Genomic DNA, 7,611 nt, shown 5'->3' on the forward strand with positions numbered 1-7,611 from the left:
GATCGAAATTGGGAACACATTTAATGGGTCTTCTAGACATGTTTGTGATATGTTTGGACAGGAATTTGGAGTGAAAACAAAAACCTTGTGATGGTTTGATTTATGCCTCGTTGTTCGGCCATCCATTTGGAATAAAGCTTAGAAGACGGTGTGAGGCCCATGTGACATTGTTTAAGTGCCTTTTACTCAATTTATTCTACTTGTTCGGTAGAGAGGGTCTTTGTGTTAAATCCTTCTTTTTAGAATTTCTTTCTTCTTTTCTTCCCCATCAAAACATTCACAAGAGAAAAACAATTCTCCAGGTAAACTCTGCACGCATTTAAGAAGCCCAAGATTTTGTACATTTGCACTTAAAAAAAATCCAATATATAACATATTAGTATGTGTGGGTGGTTCCGACATTATTAAAACAATGTTTGGTAAGTAAAAGTCATATCCAAGAAATATATATTGATCACTCCTTAGTTGTCAACTTTAATCCACTGTGCAAATTATGTACTTAAATATAATGAAATTTTTACCTATTATCTTCTAATTTTGTTTAAAGTGGGTTACTTAGTGTATGTCAAAGATAATTATATTCGTCCCCACCACAGGGACATAGTTTGGTGAGTGTTATCTATAGAAATCAATAGAGCATAAATCGTTTGTAGCATTTTATGATTAGGTAAAGTACACGCCTTAGCCATGTGCTATACTTTCACGGGTCTTCAATGGTTTTGAATTGGTTCATATTTTGTCCCCTTATCATGCCAAAATTATATCTTATTAACAAAGACTACAACCTTTCGACCAAAACATCATTAACTTCTTCACATATTTTCTAAACAACCAAATATTACTCGAACACGTATCATAATTTACTACCATATGAATTTTAAATCTAATTTAATTTTATATAATTAATTTATAAAATAAAGTTTAAGTTTATTTATATATTATAAATTAGTTTATGTATAGTTTAGTATTGAATCATCCCATTAGTCAGAAATACCTAACAAAGAAGTCGATCAAGTAACATTAACAGAGCGATTAATTTTAAATAAGAATTAAGATTAAGAATGATTATCTTAAGTTAAAATATGATCATTATCAGTTAAGGTGTAATTAAGTTAACACTAATCCAAAATCCATATTAGAATCTATAAATACAAGTTTGAAGTATTGCAGTATGTTAGTTACATTTAATATACATTGATTGCTAAATTGTCAAATTTTTGCTAACTTTAGCATCAAATTATCTTCTACAAATAACTTTCCAATATAGCTAAATACCGGTACAAGGAGTTGAAAAAACAAAGTTTGAAAAATAGTTAACCTCGACTCCACAAACTAAAACATTTTCGTACACAACGTGAGACTCCAATTATCTTGAAGAAAACTTAATGGTAACCACAAGAAACGTGATAGCATGAAAATAAACCTGCTAAGACTAGATTAGATGTGAAATGAAAATAGTAGCAAAGTCACCAAATACAAACCACTAAGAAAGTGAGAGGCAAGTGTCATTTTACCTTGACCAATGAACTGAGAAAATTGTCCGATCATGATACCCTGTAAGAGTGCAAAGATGTCTCATGAAATTCCATAAGAAAAAAAAATTAAAATATCTGGAAAGGAAGGGGTATACTAATATGACTTCATTATTAAGTGATATGCTATAGTAAAAATTAGTATTACCAACACAACCAACCTATGCAATCGATTGCATAGTATTTGAAAGAAACTAACGATGGTGTTTCAAACTATTCCAGGCTATTATATGAATATAGCATAATCGACAGTCAAATTACGATTTCAAAGATCAAATATATCAAAATTAGACATTTCAAAAAAGTGACAGGGGAATCGTGAGACGACAGCAAGCAAGCAATAGGTCATGATGTAGTCATTATGGTTATCAATCTCAAAGGGCACAGCGCAGTGGCTAGTTCTAAACTCGCTATAGCAGGATAACATGATGGACACTATTTTAAATTATATAATACAAACTAAAAAGTTTATAGTGCGCACATAAATCCTCAAAAACAAAAAAGAAAACCCAAAACTAAAGAAAATCAAAATAAATAATAGAAGTCACAATTTAAGCACACAACCACCATCAATCTAGGTGCAACAAAGGCATGGTAGTGAAGTCAAAATTTGAAAGAAGATGATGAAATTATTAGAAAAAATAAATACAAAACTGTATCAAATTATGATAATGTGAACTAGAAAGTTAAATGGGAGAATAAAGGATGAAAGAAAGGAAAAAAGATTTCCTTACAACTCTAAAGGAAGAAAGGTCAAAACAGAGGTAACTTCATAGTAGCCAGCTATGCTATTTTCGCCATTATTATAACCGAATGACAATTATTGGAAAATTTTCACTATTTGAATCCCATAGCAAACCAGGGCAACTCCAGTTCACTACAGCGTGATATCGATTAGTGTGGAGGGATTAGAGAAAAGGTACTAAAACTAGGATGTTAAGAAGGGGAAGAATTAAGCATTATATATTCAAAAAAAATCTGGTTTATGTACTTCTATTGTTCCACTTGAGCCTGTTAAAGAGCTATTGGTTATGTCATGATACACTCTACTTCCAGTCCACACGCTTTATCCCAAAAAATAGGTCATATACCACTTTACAATGTTCCTCTGGGAAAACCAGTTTCAAGATTTAAAGCAATAGCCCATAATAATAACATTCGAACATAAATGTGAATATGGCTAGCATCCAATAGCTTCTTATAAAATATGAGATGTCAAATACATATTCTAGTATTCTATAGAAGGGGAAAAGAATAATGTAAGAAAGGCAAAAAGGAAATTTCTAACTAGATGAACGATAAAATAATGTAACAGATGAACGATGTCTATATAAAGATATATAAAGAAGTCTAGAAAGATGCTTAAGCAAAATAGTAACTAGCCCACATGACTCTCAGAGGCTTCCAAGACGAAAGAAATTACTAGGTATATTATACTTACGTTCCTGCAATCTCTTGGTAGGTACTGATGATGATAAAATCTATTCATGGCTATTAAATCAGCAGTGAACTGGCATTCGAAAGGCAAAGTAAGATAAGAAAGAAGAGGGACAACGACCTGTGTAACATAAGGAAGCAGTATATGCCCAATTTAAATGAGACTTCAATAGCTTCAGAACTCACTATTTCTTAACATAAGTTGGTAAAATATTGGTATCATGTTCCCGGTCTTTCTATAATAAACATTTCATGAAAACATAGAAGTTCAAGATTATTAAATTTCTATATTTAAATCACTCTTTTGTTAACTGTATGAGTCATATAAGGTCTAAAAGCATAAAAGATGTTACATAATATATTCAAGAATCATTATCTCTAACTATTGAACTCTCCAAACAGAGAGATAGGTAGACGGTGTGGATTTCATGTAGGATGCATCTGCATTTACGACAGCTTTGCAAAAACATTAAATTTTGAGAAAAGGAATCTTGATAGACAATTATAACAATTTTTTTAAGTTTACAAACTTACAAAGATCGATGTTGAGCAAGAAGTAGTACCAGTGAGATTGCCAACTTTGGTTCATCTTTTGGAAGTAATGTGTCTCTAAGTCTGCTAGTTGACTTTATCTGCAGTTATTAGCAGATAACTTAAGAAACTTACCATGCAAACCCCATGTCAGACGTTGAAACTTATAAATAAGTAGTGACTAAGATTAATTAATACTAGAAAATTCATTATTTTGCTGTAACGAAAGCAAAAATAATGCAGCCAAAAAAATATTCAAACAAGAGAAGTTTCAATGGTTTTTCTTTTTTTACACTAAAATAATCTAAAGAGATCATAAGCATACTTCTAAAAAAAAAATAGTGCACTGGTTTGCTTTCTTTACTGGAAATTAATGAAAAGTGATCATCCAACTAATTCACACTTATCTACTTTAGGAAGTTAAATCTATTATCCTTCAATTAGCATATGGATAAATCAAGTGATTTTCATTCAGTATAAGTGTCACAATTTTCTAAAAACCAAAATTAAATCTGATATTGAAGTCAAAGTAGATTTTTCTTTATGAAAATCATATTTAAGCTACGTATGTATATATTTAAGAAAATCAAATATACACACTACATCCAAATATAACATAACCCAAGCAAGTTTATAGATTCTAACTAATATCTACAAATTAGAAACCGAACCAAAATATATCCTAGATTATTTATATAGAGAATTAAAGTGACTTAATATTATATCATTGTATCACAACCATAATTAAACCACATTTGTTAATCATGGAGAAAAACAATAAGACTTTTGCTAATCATCAATAATGGAGAAAAACAGGTGTTTTAATCATCAATTATGACTCTGCGGAGATGACATTAACCTCCGACAATAACTGGGTCTGTTATTGCTCGTGTCTTCTTTGGTTTCTAAGTTTTGGAGGCTACCAAGGCTTCCCAAGAGCTTTCCCCCTGAAAAAAATAATTAGTTAGATTTAGAGCAGAATGCTATTTGAATTCAAAAAGGGTTTCATAACATCACAATATTTTCAGCAAGGTAAAACAGGAAGAAGATTGATACCCGACTTAAATCGTAGTCAATGTCAACCAACAGCAACATGGTGACTCCTGGTAATTTGTTCACCCTGTTGATGAAGGGTGACTAGTGTTTTGATGGCATCCTCTCTTATATTCTCTTCAATCTTCATACAATTGTTGACTGAATTTGTGGTCTCTTCAGCCTTGTAAACAGCATAACTCTCCAGTTCTTGAACCGATTGATTCTCTAATCTGCCTGGATCACAAAAATTATTATTGTATCTGTTCCGGTTGGTCGATTGAAAAGCATACTATGTAAATGATGATTTCTTAGTGGCATCAATGTCAGCATTAAAGGGGTTGGTGTTAACTTACAGCGTAATAATACTTTTTGGTATGCTTCTCCTCATAATCAGAATCAAAAGATTCAACAGAACTAGGTTTAGAATCCTTCAAATGGGATTTCTTTGCACTGGACATTATCTCTCTTCTTGCAAAATTGATTCAGAGGCAGATTAATAAATTTCTCAAAATCTGATTCGACCTAAAAAGATAACCTAATTTTTCCCTGCAAAGGTAATCAAGTGCTATTCAATCATTGTAAATGTTCCTCAACAAGCAAAAGAAACCCAAATATAAAATTCTTAAATCACTTATCACAAAAGCACTAATTTTGTCAAGAAACCTTATGCATAACTTGACTAAAACTATACAGGTTAATGATAGAGCCAAAAAATCGGACCAAAGCGATTAAGTGTAAAGAACCATACTGAAAACAGGAATCAACAATCCCTAACAATGACAGGGAAACGGATTTAAAGAATAAAAAAGTACACAAATTCCCAACAAAAAATAAATAACATTTCTTTTTCAGAAGCCTGTGTAAAAGGATCAAGAAACACGAGATTTTCGAGAATAAAGCAAGACACAAGAACCAAAAACAGAAGACACAGATGGATTAAAAGGCTTATCAAAGCAACATAATCATCAAAATCAAAACTTGTACAAGAGAAAGCAAGATGGTACCAGAGAGAGGAAAAGTTGTGCTCAGAAAGATTCGTGAGAGGAAGAAGGAGAGGGTTTCTATAAGAAGTTGGTAAAGCCATAGTCGACGATTGTTGGCTTGTGGTGGCTTAAGATGGTTCGTGTTGGCTTGTGAGCAAGCAAATAATGGCTTGCACATAGAGTCCTAAATCCTAAATGTCGGAGCTTCTTTAGAAATGAATGTGAGAGTGTACGAAATCAATGTTTCATACGTATATGACAACAATATAAACTATTCAGACCAAGGTCAACACATTACAGTAACAGTAGTTGCTCATACCAAATGACCATGAATATAAACAACATTATAAACAATAATCAACCCAGTATATAGCAGTACAACACTGCCAATTAATCACATTATAACATGAATGTATTACAACAACTTATATGCTAATCACCCCAAAATAGCCGTATAAATCAAGCAATATGTCTCTGCAAGTTCAGTGCAGCAATAAATACATTACCATAGATATAACAGTATAAACAGTGCATAGAGACAATGGTTTAGCCCAGGCAGGCAGCATAAACTAAGGGAGTTTCCAATTCATAATCACTTTCTGTAAAAACAGTTATCATATTCAGCCAAAGTATAAATCAAATAGTCCACGTAATTTCAGTTACAGCCACCATAAGTCAACCATAATGTTTCACATTTGTGCATATGCTAGTATCAATTAAAGACTCATATCTAAATTGCTGCAATTCCCCACTTTCATATGGTTCACCTCATTAAACATTTAACAACAAAACCCAAATTTTAGCTAGCTTAAGTGCCAAGCATGCAGACTTATATTTACTTAGCTTTTGATCTTGTCTACTGTCCGATTAACATACATTTAATCAATTTTTGGCAACAAGCTACTCCTTAATCAGAATGCTGACATGTAACCAGGGATCACAATACATAGCTCTCTAAATAAAATTACCACAGAGCAAAACAATGATCAAACAACCACTAATTCAAGCACAAATACAAGTCTTTACTTACCTCTGTTCCAACTACATTATAATTCACATAACTACTACACACAAAATATTACCTATTCCACTAAGATTCAAACCACAATTGTTCTCAAAGAGAGCAGTATAGCATGATGAACTAGAGTCAACAAATGCAACACTTTAACTTAAAATATATTCTCCAATTACATTTCAAAATGAAGCATGCTCAAGACAATTAACAATTTCAATCAAAAGTTATGGTAGTCTTCATAAATATTAAGATTTTGATCCAAAGACAATCACACCCACGATAGTGCTAACCAAACAACAGCAAAAATAAAATAACCTTATAAAATATCTATGCAGCAAAAACATCATTTCATCTCAAGCGTTCAACCCAAACATTGAAATCAAACCTGGTTCAAATTTTCCTCACAATAAGACCCTCGACTAAAAACTCTTTGAACACCTCATTCTTAACGTCACGCCCTCTCATGCTCATTATTCGGCTTAGCTTCTCGAACACTCTCCTAATTAGCCTCTAAATACCTGTTCACTGTGTTTGCACAAAAACCTCTAAGGAATTTAAATAATACGAGAAAATTATTAAAGATACGATTTGTGATAAGAAACCAATTCATCCCCTCTTAGTTTGTTGTTCACGTTAATCGGTACCATAACTTACTTTGATAGTAATTCAAAATGACAGGGACAACATCAAACATTTTCTGAGGGTGCATCTATCAACAGATTTTCATTGTTTTCTAAAGAAAACTATGCTTTTTGGAGAGTGAGAATACACATTTTCATGGAATCTATTGCTAGTGAGATTTGGAAAACTGTCACAAATGGTCCTTTTGTTCCTACGGTGTTTATTAACAATTTGTAGGAACTCAAACCGTGTGAGCAATGGAATGCTGATGACAGAAGAAGATCCCAACAGGATGTAAGGGCTCATAACATAATATCATATGTTTTAACTGTTGATGAATTTTACATGATCTCAACCTGTGAGAATGCTCAAGAGACGTGGGAGATGCTGAGAGTCGCCCATGAAGGAACTGATGATGTTAGGAAAGCTAGAAGGAATACTCTAATCCAAGAGTATG

At 32.4% G+C, this 7,611-nt stretch overlaps 1 pseudogene; it reads right to left on the reverse strand.

The window, feature by feature from the left end:
* Positions 1–1,429: 1,429 nt before the first annotated feature.
* LOC106777152 lies at positions 1,430–5,838 on the reverse strand (annotated as a pseudogene).
* Positions 5,839–7,611: the final 1,773 nt, after the last annotated feature.

This window comes from Vigna radiata, chromosome 11 (assembly GCF_000741045.1).
Source record: "Vigna radiata var. radiata cultivar VC1973A chromosome 11, Vradiata_ver6, whole genome shotgun sequence".
In the NCBI taxonomy this organism is placed as follows: Eukaryota; Viridiplantae; Streptophyta; class Magnoliopsida; order Fabales; family Fabaceae; genus Vigna; species Vigna radiata.